Source organism: Loxodonta africana, chromosome 21, assembly GCF_030014295.1.
Source record: "Loxodonta africana isolate mLoxAfr1 chromosome 21, mLoxAfr1.hap2, whole genome shotgun sequence".
Lineage (NCBI taxonomy): Eukaryota > Metazoa > Chordata > Mammalia > Proboscidea > Elephantidae > Loxodonta > Loxodonta africana.
This window is the reverse complement of record NC_087362.1, coordinates 69,935,275-69,959,888: the sequence shown is the minus strand read 5'-3', so window position 1 is coordinate 69,959,888 and position 24,614 is coordinate 69,935,275.

The window sequence follows — 24,614 nt, the reverse complement described above, 5'->3', positions numbered from 1 at the left end:
GCTCTTAACCACTACACCACCAGGGCTCCGACTGTCCCAAAGTCACCCAGAAAGCTAGTGTCCAAACTAGGGTAAGAACCAGTCTCCTACCTCCCAGGCAAGGTCCTTTTTCTGGGCTCTGCTGTCCTCTCAGCTCCCTTTCTCCTTAAGAATGGTTTTCTTATTCCCCAGGTGTTGACTTTTTTTTTTTTTTTGACTCTCCAAGAAGGATTGCCAGAGGCCCAAGCCACCCAAGTCCAGCCCCGGACTGGGAGTTTGATACCTGGGATCCAGAGTTTGTGTTCCAGAAAGGAGCCATGGCAGGGACATGGGGGAAGAAGTGAGGAGAGGTGTTCCCCTGCTCTCAGGTAAGCCCTGGGTGACCTCTACCAGGGAAGGGAGCAGGCATAGACAATAAGCAGAGAGGGGTCGTCTGTCCCTCCCACTTAGAATAGGTGGTCCTAAGCTGTTGTCTCGAAAAGCACATTTGCTGTCTTTAAAAAAAAAATGCGGAGGAGGAGGAGGAGGAGAAAAAAAGGAGGATCAGGCTAGATAAATTCAGAAGGATTTGAATACATTACTGCAGTTAAGTTTAGTACATAAAGTACCAGGATGGCTCAGCCGTGCATTTCAATGAAGCCCAAAATAATGAGGCTCTGCCTGAGCTGCTCCTGTTTGTCAGAGCACTTCTAACCTAATAAGTGGGAGAGAGATGGCCCCTCGCCTATGAATTGTCCTCACAGGGTTAGCCTGGCCTCGGACAGGAAGGCAGACTCTGAAGAGGGAAAATGCTGGATTGGGATGAGAGGGTGAACACTCGGGGTGAAGGACGGGCTGTGTTGGTCGTGCCCAGGCCTGACCCAGCCAAAGAGCCCTTCAAGTTGTAGCCAAAATCCACCCCTAAACCTGCCAGGTATTTCTGGGGTGGACAGACCCGAGGCTCCTACACGAGCCCTGTGACCACCCGGAAGAATGGCATGATCAAAGGAATAAGACAGTTGCTGTTATTTGCCCTTAGATGGGCCCCTGATTCATGGTGACCCCACACACAAGGGAACAAAACGCAGCCCAGCTCTGGGCCATTCCCAGTGTCATGGATTGAATTGTGTTCCCCCAAAATATGTGTTGTAGATTCTAATCCCTATACCTGTGGATGTAATCACATTTGGGAATAGAATTTTCCTTGTTATGTCAATGAGGCTGTATCACTACCCAAATCCAAGCCCACTGCCCATTCCCAGTGTCATGGATTGAATTGTGTTCCCCCAAAATATGTGTTGTAAATTCTAATCCCTATACCTGTGGATGTAATCACATTTGGGAATAGAATTTTCCTTGTTATGTCAATGAGGCTGTATCACTACCCAAATCCAAGCCCACTGCCATCGAGTCGATTCAAACTCATAGCCACCCCATAGGACGGAGTAGAACTGCCCCATGGGGTTTCCAAGGCTGTAATATTTACAGAAACAGACTGTCACATCTTTCTCTCGAGGAGTCGCTGATGGTTTCGAACCGCCAGCCTTTCGGTTAGTGGCTGATCATCTTAACCACTGCCCCACCAGCGTTCCTCTATCAGTACACGGCGTGTCTTAAGTCAACCACTTTGAGATATAAAAGGAGAAGATTAGGCACAGAAACAAGCAAGCCTGAATGGGGCAAAGATAGACGCCACACAGAGATCTCCAAGGAAGGCTGAGAAGGGTGTTAAAGAAGCTGAGACGAGGATTTCCCCCCAAGAGCTGACAGAGAGCCTTCCCAAGGAGCTGGCACCCTGGATTCAGACTTCTAGTCTCTTAAACTCTTGGAAAATAAAATTCTGTTCATTAAATTCCCTCACGTGTGATATTTCTGTTATAGCAGCACTAGATAACTTAGACACTCATGATTGGTTATGGATAGACCATCGTGATCCATAGGGTTTTTATTGGCTGATTTTAGAAAGTGCAGGCAGTCCCTGGGTTACGAATGAGACCCGTTCCTAAGCCTGTCTTTAAGTCAGATTTGTAGGTAAATCGGAATAGGTGCCTGCGGTTCTTATTTAGCCTTACTTTAGTGCAAGAAAAGGCTCGAAGCCTTTTCGATGATTTAAAACTGCGCATGCAACAAATGAAGGTGATTGTGATGAAGACTTTGTTGTGAGCAGGGGTTGGTTCAATCATTTCAAAATGAGGGCAGATTTACATAACGTTAAAGGTCAGGTTGCTAGGAGTCAAAATCAGCTGGACAGCAATGGAGCTTCCTGCATGTGGCCAGGCTTTCATTCCTAGTCCGTCTTAGTCTGGGAGCCCCACTGAGTCCTGTCTTTCATTCCTAGTCCGTCTTAGTCTGGGAGCCCCACTGAGTCCTGTCTTTCATTCCTAGTCCGTCTTAGTCTGGGAGCCCCACTGAGTCCTGTCTTTCATTCCTAGTCCGTCTTAGTCTGGGAGCCCCACTGAGTCCTGTCTTTCATTCCTAGTCCGTCTTAGTCTGGGAGCCCCACTGAGTCCTGTCTTTCACTCCTAGTCCGTCTTAGTCTGGGAGCCCCACTGAGTCCTGTCTTTCATTCCTAGTCCGTCTTAGTCTGGGAGCCCCACTGAGTCCTGTCTTTCACTCCTAGTCCGTCTTAGTCTGGGAGCCCCACTGAGTCCTGTCTTTCATTCCTAGTCCGTCTTAGTCTGGGAGCCCCACTGAGTCCTGTCTTTCACTCCTAGTCCGTCTTAGTCTGGGAGCCCCACTGAGTCCTGTCTTTCACTCCTAGTCCGTCTTAGTCTGGGAGCCCCACTGAGTCCTGTCTTTCACTCCTAGTCCGTCTTAGTCTGGGAGCCCCACTGAGTCCTGTCTTTCATTCCTAGTCCGTCTTAGTCTGGGAGCCCCACTGAGTCCTGTCTTTCATTCCTAGTCCGTCTTAGTCTGGGAGCCCCACTGAGTCCTGTCTTTCACTCCTAGTCCGTCTTAGTCTGGGAGCCCCACTGAGTCCTGTCTTTTATTCCTAGTCCGTCTTAGTCTGGGAGCCCCACTGAGTCCTGTCTTTCACTCCTAGTCCGTCTTAGTCTGGGAGCCCCACTGAGTCCTGTCTTTTATTCCTAGTCCGTCTTAGTCTGGGAGCCCCACTGAGTCCTGTCTTTCACTCCTAGTCCGTCTTAGTCTGGGAGCCCCACTGAGTCCTGTCTTTCATTCCTAGTCCGTCTTAGTCTGGGAGCCCCACTGAGTCCTGTCTTTCACTCCTAGTCCGTCTTAGTCTGGGAGCCCCACTGAGTCCTGTCTTTCATTCCTAGTCCGTCTTAGTCTGGGAGCCCCACTGAGTCCTGTCTTTCACTCCTAGTCCGTCTTAGTCTGGGAGCCCCACTGAGTCCTGTCTTTCACTCCTAGTCCGTCTTAGTCTGGGAGCCCCACTGAGTCCTGTCTTTCACTCCTAGTCCGTCTTAGTCTGGGAGCCCCACTGAGTCCTGTCTTTCACTCCTAGTCCGTCTTAGTCTGGGAGCCCCACTGAGTCCTGTCTTTCACTCCTAGTCCGTCTTAGTCTGGGAGCCCCACTGAGTCCTGTCTTTCATTCCTAGTCCGTCTTAGTCTGGGAGCCCCACTGAGTCCTGTCTTTCATTCCTAGTCCGTCTTAGTCTGGGAGCCCCACTGAGTCCTGTCTTTCACTCCTAGTCCGTCTTAGTCTGGGAGCCCCACTGAGTCCTGTCTTTCACTCCTAGTCCGTCTTAGTCTGGGAGCCCCACTGAGTCCTGTCTTTCACTCCTAGTCCGTCTTAGTCTGGGAGCCCCACTGAGTCCTGTCTTTCATTCCTAGTCCGTCTTAGTCTGGGAGCCCCACTGAGTCCTGTCTTTTATTCCTAGTCCGTCTTAGTCTGGGAGCCCCACTGAGTCCTGTTTAGCATCACAGCAAAACACAAGCCTCCAGGGATAAGCGAGTGGCAGCTGCACTTGGGGTGCATTGGCCGAGAACCAAACCCAGGGCTCCCACGCGGAAGGCAATCCCTTCCAAGACATATCAGAGGGAGGGGTTTAAAGGAGAAGAGGAGGGAAGGGATTAAGAAAAGAAGGGAATGAGAGGAGGAGAAAAAGCAGAGGTAAGGGCAGAAGGTAGAGAAGGAGATACAGGAAGGGATGGAGAGACGAGCTGTAGCATCCTTGGCCCCCGGATGGAGAGATGTGATATGTAGAGTTTTCTGGTTTTTCTGGGATTCGTGGCTAATCCACAAGAGGCAGAGTTGAAGAGATGGACTCATCCATTGATTCGCATGTTTCAGGAAACAGCTCAGGAGCCAGCATCTAGGATGTGAGGACAGGAGGCACATCCATGTCCTAGAAACAATGTTTGAAAAAGTGGTGGCTGACAGTGAGGACTCTTCACAAAACCTAGTCTCTGATTTCAGAAAGCTGGAGCAGAAAGAGCCCTCAAAGGCATCAGATCTCCAGCTGATGGGCAAGCTTTCATGCCCAAGCTGTCCCCAGCCAGAGGAGCTCGAGGCTTCTGTCAGGTAAGCGCAGCAGATGCCATGAGCTTGTAAATAAAGGGTGAAATTACTAGCCTTCTTATAAAAGGAAACCCACAGACTGTGAGCCAACCTCTCACCAAGAAAATATAAATAGTTAAATCAGTAGAATCAGCCTCCTTTTCTGTTCTCTGCACATAACTTGCTCCTGGACTTGTGTGAATACGTAGTTAACTGAAAAGCTGTTGGGGTGGACATCTGTTGTTTTTGCCTGCCCAGCCGCTTTCCTCCTTTCACTGGAAATAGCATCCTGATTTTCCTTGAAGAGTCACTCCTCCCCCTTGCTCAATCCATGTGGTCCTGAGTGGAGCTGAGCCCACCCCCAGCACCTAGGGTAGGCAAATGACCCAGACCGGCTCATAAAGGGATCACATCCCACGAGTCACCATGATTGGCTCATGGGTGGGTACAGGACCTAATCAGAGCAGGTCTTCAGTGGAAGGCAAGAACCATTTCACTGGAGTTTGTAAGAGGATAAAGCCTGGAGCTCCTGGCAGCCATCTTGCCACTGCAAAGGGGAGAGTCCAGCTGCCTGAAAACAGAGTCAAGGCAAAGGAAATGAGAGCTGAACCCTACAGACAGCATTCTTGCCCCTGGATCTAGCCACTCCTAAAGCTCGACCCGTGTGATTTTTTTCAGTTCCATGAGTCAAGATAATCTGTGGTTTGATAAGCCTGTCTAAGGTGGGCTTCTCTGGAAGAGTTTTGACTAATGTGGTTGTTCACTGATAGAGTCACTTCATGGCTCCACTGAAGTCACAGGACCAACAGAGGCAGAAGAATCTCCTCTCCCAGGTAACATAATACCCAGCAGATTCTCAGGGTCTCCAAAAAGAAAAAGAAAAGCACCTGCTCGCCCAGTTGCATTTTGGGATACACAGTGACTGAAGGACCCCTTCCCCAGGAATATATCAAGCTGTGAAGTATTCACGGTTTTAAAATTACTCATCAAGAGCTGGATTTTTTTCCCCCTCTGCTACCTTAGTTACTGATTATTTCCATATCCATCAGATACACAAACTCTTGTTTTTAAAATGCAATCAGCACACCCACGCACCCATCTATAGATAGTAGAGAATAGGTAGCCGAAGCCCCTGCAATGTAATTCTATCACACAGGACGAAACGGATAGCATTACAAATGTATACTCAGCAGGAAAATGCTATTTAGCTGGTAATTCAAGCTGGGGATGAATAATCAGTTCATTTTGAATAATGAACCAAGGAAGCAGCACTGTCATTTGGAAAACTCGGGGTTCACTCTTGCCTTTTGAAAGCCTGGGGTGGCTATAAAACTCTGATGGAGAAGGTCATCGCCCCTTCCAGAGCGCCGAGGCCACAGTCTCCAGTCATCCAGGCAGCCAGATTGGAGACCACACAGGCAGACGCCCCAGGCTCCAGTTTCACGTCTGGCTCTGGTGGCTTGGGAGCCCACCCTGAGGCCTCTTGGGTCTCTGGACGCCGGCTCTGCAGAAGGGCAGACGGTTCACAAGTCTGCCTGTGCTCTCCGGCCATTTAAAAGCCCCATTCGTTGATATGCTGTCTTCTCCTCTGTGCGTTGGGCCCCATCACTGGCTGCTCACAGCCAGGAGCTACCAGGTCCTTGGAAGGAAGGATCCTTCCAGTGTTTCCTGACGTGGCACCAGCAAATGCTTGGATAAATTATGGACAATGTACTCTTACGTCTTGGGACCTGTTACTTCCAGCATATACCAGAGCAGCATCAATACAGGAATTCCATCATCACTGATTTTGATTCTTTTTTAAAGGCAGCCTTTCCCTGTGGAGGTGTGAAAGTGATCTGGTTCCCGTGCTTTATCCTTTGACCTCCTTCCCAGGCATGGAGAGGAACATATTTGGTGTCATCCACACCCTCCTGCCCTCTTGGCTGGGTCACCAGCCGCTTCAGGTGGGGTGCCTGCAAACTGCCTCATGGTTGTCTCAACCCTTAAGCCAGGATCCACAGACCTCACCCCAGATCAAAGGCCTGCCAGACCAGAGTCATAAAAATCTACAAGGTCTGGGCTGTTGCTCTGGGCTGAAGCCATGCCATCCAATGGCCAGGTTCTCAGCCTCCACCAGAAGCTCTGGAACTTTATTCCCATGAAACACTGACCTAATCCTTGGATTGAGACTGCTATTTACATTACAATTGGTCACATAATGGAAAAAAAGAAAAAAGTAGTTCGTTAATATGCTAAGTGTTAATTTGAACATTTCAGAAAAGCAATTGCAAATTCCATTTTGCAACTTGCAAATGTGATGCAGTGCAAATTAGAGCTGATGGACCCATCTTCAGACATTCAAACTTCATCTGGGTGCTTCTGAGCTTCCCAAGCCCCAGAGGCTGACATTGGCTTCAAGGCCTGAGGTGATGACTTTTCCTTCGTGTGGAAAGTAATGGGAGGGTCCAAATATTAGCCATTTCTACACTAACACCAGGTGAGCTGGAGTAAAGGCATCATGAGGAATGTTGATGAAATGACTCAAAACCAAAGAATAGGGATGACTACAAATTTTCACCACCTGTGTCTTCAGTAAGGTGGAGCTGTATCAGATCCACACTTTCCAGCCAAGGCAACCCACCCCTAGCCTCCAGCCTCAGCCCCCTCTTCCAGTGGGTGACCTGTGTTGCTCTGTTGACTCAAGATGAGAAGTACCCTGAGGTGCTTTCTCTCAGAGGGGGAACCCATGGGAACCAGAGCCAGTGTTGGCCAAGGCTCGGCCTTTAGCCTCCAGGGGCACTCTGGGGCAACTCTGTCTGTGGAAGTGAAGCGCTGGAGACTGTGCCACACTCAGTGCTCCATCCTCCCCTGTCTTCACAGTCGGGCAGGCCAAGCCATATGGGGAGTTCAGTTCTAAAGTCACTACAGAGGGTGCTACGGATTGAATTGTGTCCCCCAAAAAGGTGTGTCAACTTGGCTAGGCCATGAGTCCCAGTATTGTGTGGTTGTCCACCATTATGTCATCTGATGGGATTATCCTATGTGTTGTATATCCTAACCGCTATGCTGTTAATAAGCTAGGATTAGCGGCAGCTACGTTAGTGAGGCAGGACTCAATACACAGGTTGTATCTCAAGTCAATATCTTTTGAGATATAAAAAGGAAGATGCGAGCATAGAGGAGAGGGGCCTCATACCACCAAGAAAGAAGAGCCAAAAGCAAAGCATGTCGTTTGGACCCAGGGTCCCTGTGCTGAGAAACTTCTAGACTCAGATGAAGATTGATGACAAGGACCTTCCCCCAGAGCTGACAGAGAGAGAAAGTCTTCCCCTAGAGCTGGCACCCTGAATTTGGACTTTTAACCTCCTAGATTGTGAGAGAATAAATTTGTTTGTTAAAGCCATCCACTTGCGGTATTTCTATTAAAGTAGCACTAGGTGACTAAGACAGAGGGAAAATGTGTCTGGAAGACAGCAGAGCATCAAAGACCAGCACGTCTACCCCTGGGAGCTCAGCAGCACCAGCTCTTCTTCCGTCTCTGGGCAGGTCACTCTTTCTTCATTTGAGCCCCAGATGAAGTGGTTGGCTTGTCTTCGGGGCCGTACTATATTTTTGTTTCTACATGTGTATCTTTAAATGTGTAACAACTCACTGCACAGAGCAAGAGGCTCCAGCTCTGAGAGGCACCAGGCCAGAGCCAATACAGGCAGCAGATCTCCTGTGTCTTCAGCCCTCTCCAGATGGACCAGGCCCTAACTGACTTCCACCTTCAGGACGGAGACATTTGACTCAGACCTGTATATTCAGCTATTTATTCCTTCCCTCCTTCTCACCCCGTTCTCAAAAGGATGCATACAAAACCAAACCATGAAGAAAATAGGTGAAGGAATCTGGGTTATGTGAAGATAGGAGGAGGAAAAGCAATACTAGAGCCAGGCATAAGGTTACTACATAGTCACAGACATGCAGGGCTCAGCAGCAGACTGAAACTGTGGCTCTGAGCTTCCCAGAAGGCCAAAGCAAAGGGGGAAATGAGATCTATTAAGGAGGCAATTTGTCGATCACACTAAAAAAGCAGTGAATCTGCCTTTGCTGCTCCTGAGGCCTGAGATAAATTTCTCCGGTGGGTTCCCCCTAAAAGGGACTACCATGTAGTGGACAATATCCCCAGCAGAAACTACAGTAGATTTAAAATAATGCATACGTCAAGTCGGTTTTCTGCTCAATAGAGGCCCACAACAATGTGCAGAGACAATTTTATTATTGTAACTTAGATGAAGGCTTACAGAACAAACCAGCTTCTTGTTAAACATTTAGTACACATATTGTTTTATAACATTGGTTAACAACCCTACGACATGTTAACACTCTCCCTTCTCGACCTTGGGTTCCCTATTACCAGCTTTCCTGTCCCCTCCAGCCTTCTCGTCCTAGCCCCTGGGCTGGTGTGCCCCTTTAGTCTCGTTTTGTTTAATGGGTCTTTCTAATCTTTGGCTGAAGGGTGAACCTCAGGAGTGACTTCATTACTGAGCTAAAAGGGTGTCCAGGGGCCATGCTCTCGAGGTTTCTCTAGCAAAGACAATTTTATGGGGCAGCTCCTTGGCCCTATGCCAGAGCCTGACATATACTTAGCTCTCAAAAAAATGTTTGTTTGCTGGGGGGTATTTTTACTCAAAGAGAATACTGAAAGGAGGGAAATGCAGGAGCCCTTTCCGCCATGGCCTCCTGGGGCCACGTGTTCACACCAACATCGTTCACACCTTCCTCCACTGCTCCCCAAACACACCACCCTCATCTGCCACAAAGCTGGGGCACACGGTTGTTTTTCTCCCTAATCTTCACACGTCTGACTCCTTCTAATCACCCAGATTTCCTGGAAAATGTCATCTCCTCGGAGAGGCCTTTTGTGACCACTCTGACACTAAGGTTCCTTCATGGCGCTTATTATAATCTGAAAGCACCTCTTTCTCTATGGTTCCCACTAGAATGTAAGCTCCGTGAGGGCAAGAACGTTGGTCTTGTTCAAGTTAAATCCTGTGCAGTAAGAATCTTGCCTGGCAAATGGTAGATACTTAATAAATACTTGTGGAATTAATATATTTGCATAAACCCAACCCTTATATAGCACATTCTATGTGCTAAGCACTTCTAAGCAATTTCAAAATACTAACTCATTTAACCCTCATGAGAGCTCTTTCCTGTAGATTCTATCACTAGCCCATTTCACAGATGAAGAAACTGAGGCACAGAGAGGCTAATGAATTTGCCTGGGGTCACACAGCTAGTGAATGACAGGGCCAGGAGGCCTGGCTACAAAATCTGAGCCTTTGACCACCCACTACTGTTGTTGGATTGGGACAGGCAAACTTTTCATCTTCTCTGAGCCCAGGAGCCTTCTACATCCACTGCCCATCTCCTGTTGTTAGGGGGCACGTGGTCTGATGCCAGGGATAAGCAGACTAATCCATTTAAATTCTTCTTTCTTTAACGTTGTTGATTTTAGCTGAAACACAAAGTGCAGTGAGGAGGAGCCCAGGAAGCAACCACTGGAGAGCCTGGGATTAGATCATTAGTAGGTTCTGCTGCTGCCCAAGCCTCTGCATCACGTTAGGAGCTAACTGCTTCAAACCGACCACTCGCCACTTCTAGCCTCGCATTTGCAAATCAGCTCAAGTTGCATATGACCATGAGAGATGACAGTGTTAAAGAAACGCATTTTTTATTTATCCTATTAGCAATACCTATTACCAAATACGATTGGTGCAGACAATGCACAAAGTCATTTTTCTCATTTGTTTTCTAAACCAGCCAGCACACTCCATTCATACCCGTATTACTCTGGGGCTGGCTGCTGCCTGTAGGTATCTCAGCAGGGATCCCCCGGGGCACAGGTGTAGACCCAAGGAAGCCAGGCACTGCTGAGCCCAGCCCAGCCTGGTCTCTTCCAGCCCTGCCCATAACTCACGTATATGCCAGCCCCAGATAGGGACTGTTGGAAACCATTAGAGCCCACAAGAAACTCCTTAGGACTGCACTCAGACGCTGGGGGAGGAGTTCCCTCCAGAGCAGCAGGCAGCCTGGGTGTAGAAGCTCTCCGAAGTGGAGCCTCTTGTCCTACAGATGCACACACTGTGTGGTTGTGGTGTTTGTCATTGAACCAGCTACCAGAGTGGAGTCCAAGAGGTGGTATCACTGACACATAGGCAAGTTGCATTTGTAGGGGAAGGGGGGTGGAGTCCCAGCCAGTGAGTCCAGCGTGTGCGGTCTGTGGACACCTGCCTCCGCACAGCAGCTCTGACCTCACTGAAGACTCCTCTCCTCAGCCCTGCTCTCTGTGCGTTCTCTCGGCCTCACAGCTTCTGTTTCTTCTAAGTTTCTCTTGCTCATGACTTCTCTTGCCACGACCTTCCATAGCCCCATTCACCTTGTGGCTTCTTTGCTGCTTTCAGCTTCAAATTCAAGAGCAGTTTCTCACAAGGCGAAAGAGCAATGCCTGGGAGATATCTACAACAGCCAAGGAACTACCCCTCTCCCTGCTTTGCTTCCCCTTCCGCTTTTCCTGCTGCTTGTCCAAAGAGGCAGCGGAGAGGCAGGTTTGGAGAGACCCTGCCTGAATGAATTGGTTCTTTGAGAAAATGGGCCTGCCCCTTTCACCTACTGGTACAACTGCCTGCCTGGGGGTTGGGCAGGAAAATGCAGCTGCAAGAAAATAGCTTGGCCCTGAGAGAGGCCTGCCCATGTTGATGCAAGAAGTCCAGTTTTTGTGCCATTCCATTTCTCACTGTTAGAGAACACATTGGGTTTCTGGGTTTATACATCAGTCTCATGACTTTTCCTAATGTAAGTCCACACCTAAAAGACAAAACCAATCTCAGAATCTGAATAAAATTCAGTTTCTGGATTTGTAAGGTTGAGACTCAACCCTGGAGCTGTGATCAGTTAACTAATTAACAAATGACCCCCTGAAGAGGTGGCTTCTGGTAAGTACCCTCCTGTTCCCTCACTCCTCCATCTGTCTGCCAGTCCCTAGTAAGGCACGTCCTTGAGGAAAGAGAGCAGGCAAGAGTATCAGCCACATCTTAGAGCCAAAACAAAAAAAAACCAAACCTGTTGCCATCGAGTTGATTCCGACTCACAGTGACCCTATAGGACAGGCTAGAACTGCCCTATAGAGTTTCCAAGGAGCACCTGGTGGATTCGAGCTGCTATCCTTTTGGTTAGCAGCCATAGCACTTAACCACTAGGCCACCAGGGTTTCCCAGCCTAGAGCAGAGAGTCTTAATTCTGGCTGCTCAGCAGAATTACCTGGATCTCACTGCAGAGCTTCTGATCTAAGAGATCCGGCGTGCTGCTTGGGCAATGGCGTTGTCCAGAGCTCCCATGTGGTTCCAGTGTGCAGCCAAGGCTGAGAACCACTAAGTAGAGCTTGGAAGCCCTCGGGCCACACACTCACGGTTCTAGATCGGAGTAAGAACCAGGGGTAGAGACGAGGAGTAACCCACTGGAGGCCTAAGAAGACGCCTCTAGGGACAGGGAAACGACTTCCACTGAGTGAATATCCCTCCTTGTCCTTCCTCACTCCTTCCTCGCTGAGTTCCACCATGACTGCATCTCTTCCTAAGTCAGGCACCCGTGTCAGCAGCCACAAGGGACTACTTGCCCTCACCGAAGCTCCTAACTATCTCTGAATACCAGTTCAAAAAAAAGTTCAAGCAGATAATTAAAATTCACTACAACTCAGACCACACACTGCCTGTCCACAGCCCAGGACTTTGGCAGCATCGGTGTTAGCCCGGTGATTTAAAACCTCAGTGGACAGATTCGCCACCCCTAACATGCGCCTTGGGGTGGGCTGCCCCATCTGATGTCCACTAAGGAAGAGTTGAATTATGGGCTCAGGCAGAAGACAGAGAAGTGGCAAGAGGAAGTCGCAATCATGCCTGGATCTGGATGGGCAAACTGAGGAGAAATCAGCAAGGAAAGCTAAATCTGTCTGCCGTCATCTTTCAAGTCCCCTTCCAGAAGCTGATTCCAGTACCCGCTCCAGCAGAGAGGCAGCCGGCAGCGCTTGGAGCAACGCAAGGAGGGCGGACTTGCTCCCGAACCTCTCTGGTAATGCTGGAATCGAGGCAGCATAATTACTCTTCACTTTCCCAAGTAATAAATACACTCAAATTAAAAATACCTTTGTACCACTCGTTTCACCCCCGCATAGAGCATAACATGTAAATACACATTCCTCTCGTCTTGAGCTAATCATTTCCTTTACGTTCTCCTGTTGGTCAACAGGGTAAACAACCATCTTCCTATGTATCTCAATATCATTAATATTCTTTAAAATTTATAGATTCTTGTTGAAGACTGAATGAGGGCTATTGCCTACGGCAGGGGAAACAATTGGGAAATTTGTGAATTACTTGCCTGGTTTGCTTCTATTTGCCAAGCTAAATATTTAAGTAAGCCCTCCTGTCATGATCACCAAAAAGTCTCTGGTAAGCTTAACTCCTCAGTGAGAACAATTGTGGAATTAACAGCAGATTCGTTTCGGGTTCTAACTCATCCCTGAGATTGTTCTATGTCTTTAGCTCTCACCACCTCGCTCGGGTTTTTGATTCCTCTTAGAAACCCTGGTGTCATAGTGGTTAAGAGCTACAGCTGCTAACCAAAAGGCTGGCAGTTTGAATCCACCAGGCACTCCTTGGAAACTCTATGGGGCAGTTCTACTCTATACTATAGGGTCACTATGAGTCGGAATTGCCTCAACGCCAATAGGTTCGGTTTTTTCTGTGAGCTAGAAGCAGTCCTACCTGCCCTGCCTACATTACAGCAGTATTGTCAGGAAGACGAGGTGTCCTGCTAGGTGAGAGAGGCTGACTGAGGCAGAGAGCAGCAGGAAACAGAAGTCGGGGTCACCAAGGACACAGAGAGAAGAGTGCAGCTCAGTAAGGAGACAGGCAAGGACAGTGAGGCACCCAGAGCAAGTGGCGTTCCCAGAGTTCAGGGGAGCAGGAATCTCCCCTGACAAGACTGTAGTTGTGGGGGGAGACATGGCCCCAAGCAGGGAGGCAGCTGAGACATAACACGCCCACCTTCCTCTCCGCCTGCGCTCAGACCTCCTCTTGTTGCTTCCCAATGGCCAAATCCAACAGGAATGGACGTGCTGATGATGTAGTCCACAGGGTCAGCCTCTTGGGGCCTGGAGAAGGGCAGCAAAGGCTGGGAAATGGGTGGGATGGGGGCAGTAACCACTGCAGTCGACTTTCCGCTAAGCCCCAGGAGTGGAAAAGGAGCTGCTTCCCTGCAGGTCGTTTTCAAGATGGTTTAGAATTCAGCTCACCTTCCCTAGCGAAGGCCCTGATGTAAAAAACGACTCACAGCTTTACTCAGCTTGTTGATTAATCAACCTCACTTTGAGAAAGCTTATGCCCAAGAAAGCGAAGTATAACATTCGATTGTTATTATTTTGTTAGTTGCCATAGAATTGGCTCTAACTCATGGCAACCACATGTACAGCAGAACAAAACGTTGCCGGATCCTGCACCATCTTCAGGGTCATGGGTATGTTCAAGTCCATTGTTTCGGCCACTGTGTAATTTGAGTGCCTTCCAACCTAGAGAGCTCATCTTCCAGCACCATCTCAGACAATATTTTATTGTGACCCATAGAGTTTTCATTGGTTGGTTTTCAGAACAGGATCATCAGGTCTTTCTTCCTAGTCTGTCTTAGTCTGAAAGCTCCACTGAAATCTGTCCACCATGGGTGTCCCTGCTGGTTTTTGAAATACCGGTGGCATAGCTTCCGGTATCATAGCAACACTCAAGCCACCACAGTACAACAAACTAACAGATGGGTGGTGGAACATTAGATTAAAGAAGGGTTATTTGCCTTCAAAGTGTTCTCCAAGCGCTTTGGATAAGGATCCCTCCCCAGGCTTATTAAGCAGTACCTTCCCGCCCTGTACTCTGAGGTCAGAGGCTGGCATAGGCTGGAGGAGGGAAAAGCAGGCAGTACTGGCAAGGCAGGCCACTTGCCCATCAGAGATCGGTCAGTCACCAGCCATAGGGGACACCCCAACACAGTACTTTCTTGTTGGTTTGGTCTGATATTCCAGTGTCAATGGAGAAACGTGACATCTGTGTGTAGCTACGCAGCACCACAGGTGACCAGGGCTCACCTGAACGCTTGTTTAGTCCTAGAAGTTCTCAGTAAATGCTCCAGACATGCCCTGGAATTTCATTTTAGGAGAACGTCCTGATTTGGTAGCTGGAAGGAATTTGGAAGGTTGACCCACATCAAGCCTCTGCTCGAGAAAGAAGGAATTTGAGGATCTAAGAAAGGATGCGACTTGCTCAAGATCACACAGGAAAACAGGAATGGAAGAACTCAGGCTTTCTGGTTTCAAGTCCAATGTTCATTATCTCCTAGTTAAGTAAGGCCTAGAGTCCCTGGGTGGTGCAATGGTTAACGTGCTCACTGCTAACCAAAAGGTTGAAGGTTCAAGTGCACCCAGAAGTGTCTCAGAAGAAAGGCCTGACGGTCTATTTCCAAAAAATCAGCCATCAAAAACCCTATGGAGCACAGTTCTACTCTGACGCACATGGGGCCACCATGAGTAGGAATGGACTTGACAGCAACTGGTTACTGGTGAGCAAGGTCCTTGTGAAAATGCATTGAGATGCCATTTTTGTCATGATGCAGAGAGGCAAGGAGCACTGCTCTAGGATAACACTGCCTGAGGCCAAACCCTTGCTCCACCACTTACTAGATGTATGAGTTTGGGTAAGATATTTCATCATTCTAAGCCTCAGTTGCTTCATCTGTAAAATGGGTACAACTTCAGAGTTGTTAAAAGAATGAGAGATAGCAAGTCAGGTGCATGGTACATAGTATGCAATAAGAAAGCTCCAGCGGCCTGCTGATCAGAGTATTACATTACCGGGACTAGCTCTATGTTCTGAATTTTTTCACCCAGATCTACCATGCGTCCCTTGCTGGGACTTGGGATTCAACTCAATTAGAGAACTCAGTGAGCCAGCTGAGAGCAAAGCTCCTTCCATCACTTTATGGAAAATGAAAGTTCATTCTGGTGCCGCTTAGGGGATGTGGGGGCCCCTGAGGATGAGGACAGAATCAAAAGAAGAATGCATGGCTACCCAGGCCTGAACTTGGGCAGAGCTGCGAAACCACTATGCCCACATGTCGCCGGGGTCTAGGAGACTGAAATGAGCCACATTTACCCAAATCATAATGACCAGAGCTCCACTGCCTGGATTCTGGGACCCAGGTCTCTCCTACACTCCACAAAGCACCCCCCAGTTATTCTTAGGAGCCCTCTGTGGGTGCCTATCAAACACTCACAGATGGCTCTCTCGACCCACTACAGACACCACGCAATGGTTGCCATGTTCCTCCTCTCTTTTGACTCCCTTGGCACATGTCTGTTTCCATGGAAACTGCCTGATGGTGCCCTGTCTCCCAACCCCCAGGGGGTGCCAGAGCAGTACCAGTGCTGAAGGAGGGGAGGATGGGCCTCAGCCACTCCTTTTCCCCCCAGGTCTTTTGGTCTCTAATTGTCCCTCCTCACCCTTCAACAATTCTCCAGGTTGTCTCCCACTCCTCCTGCCCCAAATGGTTCCCCTTAGGGTCCTCCATCATCCAGTTATACTTTAGGGTCAATTCCTACACCAAACAGTGCCCATTTGCCTGGAGCCTACGAATTGTTTCAGGGTGAGGCACCAACGCATTCACTGAGGCCACAGCTAGGGAGTCCCCACTGGATGGAGAACTGGGAGTAAAAAATAAAATATAATAAGATTGCCATTGCTTCGGGATGAAATATCCTGATAATCAGAGGAAACGAGATCTTGAAACCATAATCATAATCATCTTTGGTCTTTGTCTGTGTAGACCTGGTCTAAGGCTTAAATTTAAGCCCATGGTGATGCTAAAAGTTCCATGAATAGTTCCTTCCCCAACAAAACTGCCAAACAGGGAGACAAATAATTTACGTAGGGACAGTGCTTCACCAGAATGCACATATTAGAAGTTTAAAATTACAACCCAGGGAAAGCCAAACAGAGAGAAAAAGAAGGAAAATAAACTTTTGTCCCATTTCCTCTAGCCAGGAAGATAACTCCATTTGGAAGCCATCCGTAGTTTCCGGGCCAGAGCCTTCTTCTTCACCCTTGATCAGTGCTTCGAGAGAGGGAGCCAGGAGGAGGTGACTGCCACGGATGAAGTGTCGTGGTGGAAGGCCCTCCTCAAGGGGCAGAGGGGACATGCAGAGGAAGAGAAAACTGTCCATAAATTCTCAATTGGAAATTCACTCTACAGTGGGTCGGTCTTTCCTGGAGAAAAGCAATAGAATGCTTGTCAATGTCAAATTCATGTAGATGAGGTCTCATTTCTAATCCCAGAAACACTTCAACACATTCACATGACATCGTATTTTCTAAGTGTGTCACCAAATGTTCCACCTGGAATCAATGTGTGAACTATAGATTATTGATCACTAAGGACCCAGACCACAGCCTCTTTCTCAATGTCAGAATGAGAGCTACTATTACCCTCGCCGGGCTCTTAACCACGAAGCATCATATATCTTCAGACATGGAGCAATTATTCATAGTCAAGTTATCCTACTCAAGCTTATCAAGAATTGAAACTGAAAAATATGTACATGTGCCTTCCTGTGGCAGCATTTGCAGTACATGGGAGAATTCAGAAGAGCCTAAGTGGTCCAAGAGAGAACACAGAGCCTTGGCTTGAGATTCTCTTCCTAATATATAGCAGTTTCAATGAGACTAATACCATAATTCTGTAAACCTGCCAGCAGATAGAAGTTTCCACGTTATTGTGGTCTGTTTCCGAGGACAAATAAAGTATGCTGCTCCCAGTGTTCTGCAGAGCACGCCACACTATAGACAGAAGTGTTTCAAGTCAACACAATATGAAAAAATTCAAAATAAAATGAAAAGTGTCTGAAAACAAACCAACATAAATATACAGCAGTCCTGTTAATTATGATTATTTATGATCATAAGAACTGGCATCATTACTGTGGTTTCCTTTCCAAAATCTCACAAACTTGTTACTATACGGCAGTTTCCGAGTTCTATAGGCTTGAAAAGGTGGCACGCTAGAGGCAAAAACCCTTTTGGGTACAGATCACGCATGACCCAGGTGCAAGAGCCCACTTGCACCCATGCACGCCCGGGCGTGATGCTGACACACCATAAAACCTGTTTGGACCTTCTGGTGTCCCCCAACATTGAACCACTGGTAATGCATTATAGATGTCTCTGACCAATACCACCAATCTATTAAACAAAGTGCTCCAGTCACCTGCGCGGGGCCTTGAAGAATGAACCAGAAACCCACCCTCCTGGGGAAACAGCCTATGTAACATCACTGACAACACTGAATATTTCATCAGAGATGACGAGACTTTTCTTTTCGCAGCCCCTCCCCCTCAGCCCTGCCTGCCGCTTACCCTCTCCCCCACCCCCCGATTTTCTCTCCACTCACTTGACAACTAGTCACGGCCACATCACCACGGTCCTGCTTGCTGTCCTTGCAGCCTGACCTCTGTAGTGTGCGGTGCCCAGTGGTCATGCTGTCCTTGTCTCTCGCCAACCACATCTGACAGGAGACGAGGCCATCACGGCAGCGGCTCCTGGCACCTGAGACGCCCTGGGACTACACAGGTAAACCGGGGCAGGCCGTGTTGTCTCCGGCCTAACAACGGAGGGAAAGACATGACATCTCCAACCAGGAGCCCATGTCCGAATATTCAAAAGGTTCACCATGCGGGTGATGAAGGCGGCCCCTCTCAGCCTTCCTGGACGAGGCAGGCAGGGGCAGGGAGGGGAGGTGGGAGGGAGCACCTGCCCCCATCCTCAGTCAGGGGAGAAGGGTGCAGGTGTAACAGGGACAAGGATGGCAACTTGGGGGCAGGGGTCCACCCCCACCCACTCCTGAACCAGCTTCGTCCCTCCCCAAAGTCACTGCCACACCGACTCCAGGCCCCAAACACACTGTGGCCACTTGGGCAGTTGAGAGGCCAGCTCTTCCTCTCGGCCATGCCTGTCCACTGGCTGTCCCCAAGGAGAGGAAGAAGGTTTGTTAGTCAAGAGAGGAAATCATTCCTTTAAAACTGACATGGTGGTTTTGAGTTGCTATATTCTCTTGCAATTCCTTTTTGATGAAGTGTCGAAGTGGAGAAAAACATGAAGTATTTTGACTGAAATAAATGCTTTCATGGAAAACAGAGAGCCCTAGAGAGAACTCTAAGACTTGAAGAACGTCATACTATTTTAAGCAGGTGACAGTAATGTCATTGTCTGAGGGGTCAGGGCTTTTTTGCTAGATTTAGGAGAGGAAAAAGGAAGTTTGCTTCGAATAGAGAAAGTTAAGTAAAGAAACACACTTCCCAGTTGCATGGATAATTCCTAGGCTGTGGTGACATATCTCCCAGCTCCTGGTCTTTGACAAAACTAACCAGTGATGTTAGAGAGAGTTTGCTAGCTCCAAGCAGAAAACTAAATAAAGTACAAACACACTCTGCAAATCCCTCTAGATTTTCCATCTTTCATTACACCACCCACATCAACATGACTGCAACTCGTTTGTTTGGAACCCTATCCCAGCACCCCTTCGGGTAACCATGGACAGTGAAGGTCTGGGGCTAACCCAGACAGCACGCTTGGCCTGGCCTTGAGCTTACAGCTGACTCCCGCTGCCTCTTTTCTTCGATTCCCTGGTAGTACTAAAGAGTCAATAAAAGGCTAGATGGCATCTGGATGCCACCTCCTAGCACCACGGGCATTTACAGAAATCTTTCCCTGTTATAAGGACACGTCACTGACATATAGTCAAAGGAGTCCTGCAGAAATCTTGTTAGAAGACCTCCTCAGGGCCACCTTTGCTGGTTGGCATCGTCTTTGTCCAAAGTGCTTGCTTCTTCATGCCATTGTGAACCTGTTTGAGAATGGCTCTCAGAGGGTGGGACCAGGCCTGTGGCATCCCTGGGGCCTCTCTCAAGGTGAAGGTCGAGGTGGAAGAGCAGATGAGGCCAATCACACAAGCACTTTTCATGTCTCTGACCTGTAATGTCTGTTAATGCCCCCACTGGCCAGAGCAAATCCCAGGACAGATCCCAGGGTCAGAGCGGGTGGCACTGCAAAGGTACATGGCAAAGGGGAAGGATTGAAACCACTGATGCAATCCATCTGTCACAGATGGCTCCGACATATTTGTCTAGAATAACTGGGTAGATGGACATGCCTTTTACTAACATGAAAAAGGCTAAGGGAGGCATGAGTTGGGGGGTTTCAGAATTCTGCTTTGGCTTAGGGATACGTAGGGCAATTCAAGGCTTCCTAAAGCATTTAGTAAGGGCTCATAACAGCTGTCTTATGCCTTATGGGTCTTTTTTCTTTTCTAATTTTAAACAAAATTCACCAAGTTGGAATTCTAAAGTCCCAAGACCACAAAATCTCTTGATGATGTCAATGGAACTGAGTTTGGAGGATAACATGACCAAGAGCAACTCCACCTGGTGCCAAGTTCACAGTACACACTACACACTAGTGAGCTTGGCACAGTGATGGATGTCTGCAAACGGCTGCTTCCATCCACCAAGTCCACAATTCTGTCTCCAGAACAGAATAAACAGCAGCTTCCATTTACTCCAAGAGACTCAGTCTCTCTGATTTTATTCTGATCGTTAACTAAGAATATTTCTCTCCAGAGATTTATTACACTAATGAGCTCTAAAATTGCTCATAGCAATTAAGTATATTGTTTTTAAACTCTTCAGAAACCATGGAAATACTTTGGTTGTTTTTCAGGAAAACGTAAATAAGGGGGTACAACTCATCAGCCAAACAAACCCAGCAGCCAGCCCCCTTCCCGCTGGCCTCGGGAGGGTCTGTGCCCCTGTCTCTAAGGCAAATGTGTGCCTGCCCAGCCAAGAGATGCTCCATGTCCCTGAAATAGTGGAATGTCCTTTTTCAGGAGAGGGCTAAACTCTGAGTCTGAGTGGCCAGGCATTTGATGGCTCTGTAGGTGGCATAGTGGTTAAGAGCTTGCCTGCCAACCAAAAGGTCAGCAGTTCAAATCCACCAGCCGCTTCTTGGAAACCTTATGGGGCAGTTCTACTCCTCCTTATAGGATCACTATGAGTCAGAATCAACTGGACAGTGATGGGTTTTTTTATGGGTACCAGGAACCAATATGTGGGTTGGAGGCATACACTGCACACCACCCTCCCCAAGAAGCAGGAAGAGATGAGGCCTCAGGCTGGTAGCTTCAACATCCTGAGTGTCACCACTTGTCCCCACATTCCTTGAATCTTTGTAAACTCGCTCCCAGGGCACCACCCCACCCAGCCTAGCCCTGTGTGTTACAGCTCCAGGGCACAAACAACATCAGTGTGTCCTTCTGGGATCTTCAAGTGGGGCCCCTGCATCTTACGTGACCGGCTGCTCCCTGACAAGTCACCGGCATTAGGCTCACCTTCCTGATCACCTCCCACATACCAAGTGGTAAGAGCAGGAGCAAATTTCCAGGTATCAAACGCAGACATGACACTCACTAGCTGGAACCCCAGGGGGTTCTGAGGTGATACTAAAGTACAATGCATGGCATAGAACTTGGATCTTAAACGAATATTTACTCTTTGTTATTATATTTAAGTAATTTGCCCATATTCTCTCATTGTGGGCAATTAATTACATAATCAACCATGAGATGAGAGCTATTATTAGTCACCATTTTACAAATAGAAAAACAGAGCCACATAGGGGGTAAGTGATTTGCCCACGTCAGCTGTAGGCTTGGGGTTTTGTGCCCTCCAGGTTCTCTCTCCTGCTGCTGTGTGCCCCAGGAGGCAGCCCCCTGCAGATCACATCATGGGCTCTGTGCCCTTGGCTTCTGCTCGGGTTTCAGACAATGGGAGCACCTATCGGAGGTCAGAGGGAAGGAGGAGAGAGAGGCAGGCATATTTATTACCCCAGATCCCTCCCTGCAGGGCTGCTCCCTGGGGGTGTCCCTGTCCTTGCAGCCTTTCCTGTCTTCAGGTTCCAGCTGCTCTCCCCAGTGCTCAGGGCTGGACAGCCTCAGTACTGCCCTACCCCAGAGGGCTTCTAAGCCCTGCTGCTCCTTTGGAAATAGTCCTTTCATTCACCTCTCCTCCATTTACACATTTGAGAATGCCAAACTCCAGAGCTGCACTCTAACTACTAAGCTACACAGCCTGTATCCTGGGCACCAGGAAATGGAAGTTTGATACGGTGAGGGAAGGGAGAACGGGGCGGGGAGGAGGTGGTCTGAACATTTTTCGTTTCTAAAAAGGAAAAAAGCCTTGTACTTTGTATGGTTTGCTGAGAGGATGGGGGCGGAGGAACCGCATCAGGACAGCCATACCCTGGCCAGACCACCAGAGCCTGTTACTTCAAGCAGCCAGAGGACACAGCTGCAGAACCTTGACTGGGCACTGCTGTAGATGCTGTAGTCCCAGGACATTAGTGTCCGCAGAGGTCAAGAAGAAACCAAAACCCCAGAGCCAGGCACCTGCTCACCAGCAAGCCCTTCCTGGAACCTCTCATGCAAGTAGACTAGCTTATGTTTTCAGCAGCAGTATTCAAGGCCAAATCCAACTGAGTGTGGCCCTGGTCATTCCAGGCCCAGGGGTGGCCAGCCTGAGCTGGGCTCTGGAGAGGAGAGGCCTCTTTCTCCCCTACCCACCACTCTGCAAACCCCGTCCACATCCTGGGGCAAAGGCGCTGCTCTGAGCTTTGAGATGGCAATGTCCGGGGTGAGGTCACAGGATGAAGGAAATGCAATGGTTGTGACTTCAACTAATTCCTGTGTCTTCCCTTCCCAACCAGAAACTGTAGGCTGTCTGGAGAGTCACCCTCTGGCACCAACCACACCCATCTTCACATGGATATAAAATGCCTTGACTCACAGGCTTTAGTTTCCAGCACCCTAAGGGTGCAGAGGGGCCCTGGTGGCACAGTGGGTTAAGCGTTTGGCTGCTAACTAAGAGACTGGCTCCTTGGAAACCCTGTGGGGCAGTTCTACCCTGTCCTATAGGGTCGCTATGAGTCAGAATCGACTCAGCAGCAATGAGTTCTTTTGAGTTTTAAGGGTGCAGGTGAAATCCTTTTCCTTCATGAAGCTGGGCTATGGCAGTCCTCATGAGCTCTGCCCAGGCTTCCTCTGGGCTTTACACTCGGCAACTGATTAGACACCGCCTTGCATCACTTGCTAAGGTGCCTCTTGCCACATCATCCACTGAGTGAAAACTCCACGTAGGCTGTGACTAAGCCTTCATTCCTCTCACCTGTACCCATCCCACCTCCCAAGGCTCACGGGCCTGGACACACGGAGACTCCAGAAACAGAAGCTGGTGATTCTAAAATACGGTCAAAACAAAGAGAACTTCAGACGATTGGGGGCTGCAAAGGACATCCACCTGTCTGTCAGTTTGTCATACTGTGGTGGCTTGAGTGTTACTATGATCCTGGAAGCAATCTACCAGTATTTCAGCAGAGTCAGCCTTTGTGGACAGGTTTCAGTGAGGCGTCCTGAAAACATGCACTAGGAAGAAAGGTCTGGTGACCTACTACCAAAAATTAGCCAGTGACAGTCCTATGGCTCACAGCAAAATATATTGTCCCATATAGGGCTGGACGATGAGTGCACCAGGTTGGAAGGCTCTCAAAATGCACGGTGACCACCACAATGAACTTCTGCATACTGATAATGGTGAAGATGGCTTAGGCCAGGCAGCTTTTTGTCCCATTGTACATGGCGCCATCATGAGTTGCCATCGACTCAATGGCAACTAACAACAGAAGGGACATCAGAGGCCACCCAGGCCAATTTCCACATGAGGAAGCTGACATGGCAAAGGAGCAGGACTTACCCAGGGTCATAGCCCATTAGCCAACAAGCCTGGGTAAGAGACCAGGAGGCCTGACTCCAGCCCAGGGCTCCCTGTGCTGTCTCAGGCCCATTCCAGCCTGTTTGCCTCCACTTTTAGCCATAAATTGCCCCAAAGACCCACTCCAGCCACCAGGAAGAGTCAACCCAAGGAGGAGCCATGCCATCTGGCTTCACAGAGCCTGAGAGGCACACTCTCTAGTCTAGACACCAGGGAGCACTAGGATTTGATTTGATTTTTTAGATGAGTTAAAATCACTGCTTACTGCCACTGTTGTCCCAAGGACCATGACCCTGGGCCCTTTGCAGGTATGGGGCTGCATGCCACTTGACCTTATTGGCAGGGTGGTAAAGGTAAATGTCAGCTAAAAATTAAAACCTCTTAGAAGCTTAATGCCTCCCATCCTCTGCCAAGCATTCGGTGCCAGCAAAATGTAATGGTTTTAATATCCCTTCAGATTAGCACGGAAAAAGCAACCACATTAGAGCTGCACTGACCCCACAAAAGAAGCTAATAAAGGAGGAGAACTGGGGTTCGCTGAGCAGGACCGTTGGTCACTACAGCGGCCTCTAGGCCCGTGGCTTGGGAAGAGCTGTCTGGGTTGCTATGGGGCAGGGATGGGGAGGAGCTGTCTTCCAATTTTCAAAATGAGGTCTTCATTATCGGGGTATTGCAAAAGCCAGCCCTGTCAGGAGGCTTTATCATGCCAATTCAGAGAGCTCCACCAAAAACAGAGCAAATCACCGCACCCTAATCCAAGCTACTCAAAAAAAAAAAAAAAGTATTTGCCATTGAGTCGACTTCAACTCACAATGACACCATGTGTGTAAAAGCAGAACTGTGCTCCATAGGGTTCTCAAAGGCTGATTTTTCAGAAGTCTATTGCCAGGCTTCTTTTCCAGCGTGCCCCTGGATGGACTCAAACCTCTAACCTTTCAGTAAGCAGCCCAGCATGTTAACCATTTACACCACTCAGGGAGTCCTAAGCTACTCTGAAGAGCCATTCAAATTAGTCTAGGACAGTGTCCAACGCAGCAAGGCCAGGAAGAGGCGCTACTGAGAGAACGAGGACCTCATTCAACCCCAGGCTCAGCTCTGGCCCTTCTGCCTGGCTCCCTCACGGTCATTAAACTCAAGATTATGAGGTACATTCACCCATGTGCCCCAGCTGCACCTCCACATTGGAGGAGGTGTGCCATCATTTAGACAATCCTCTGATGGATCAAACAGCTAAAACCAAGCAGCACCCCGGATCACTGC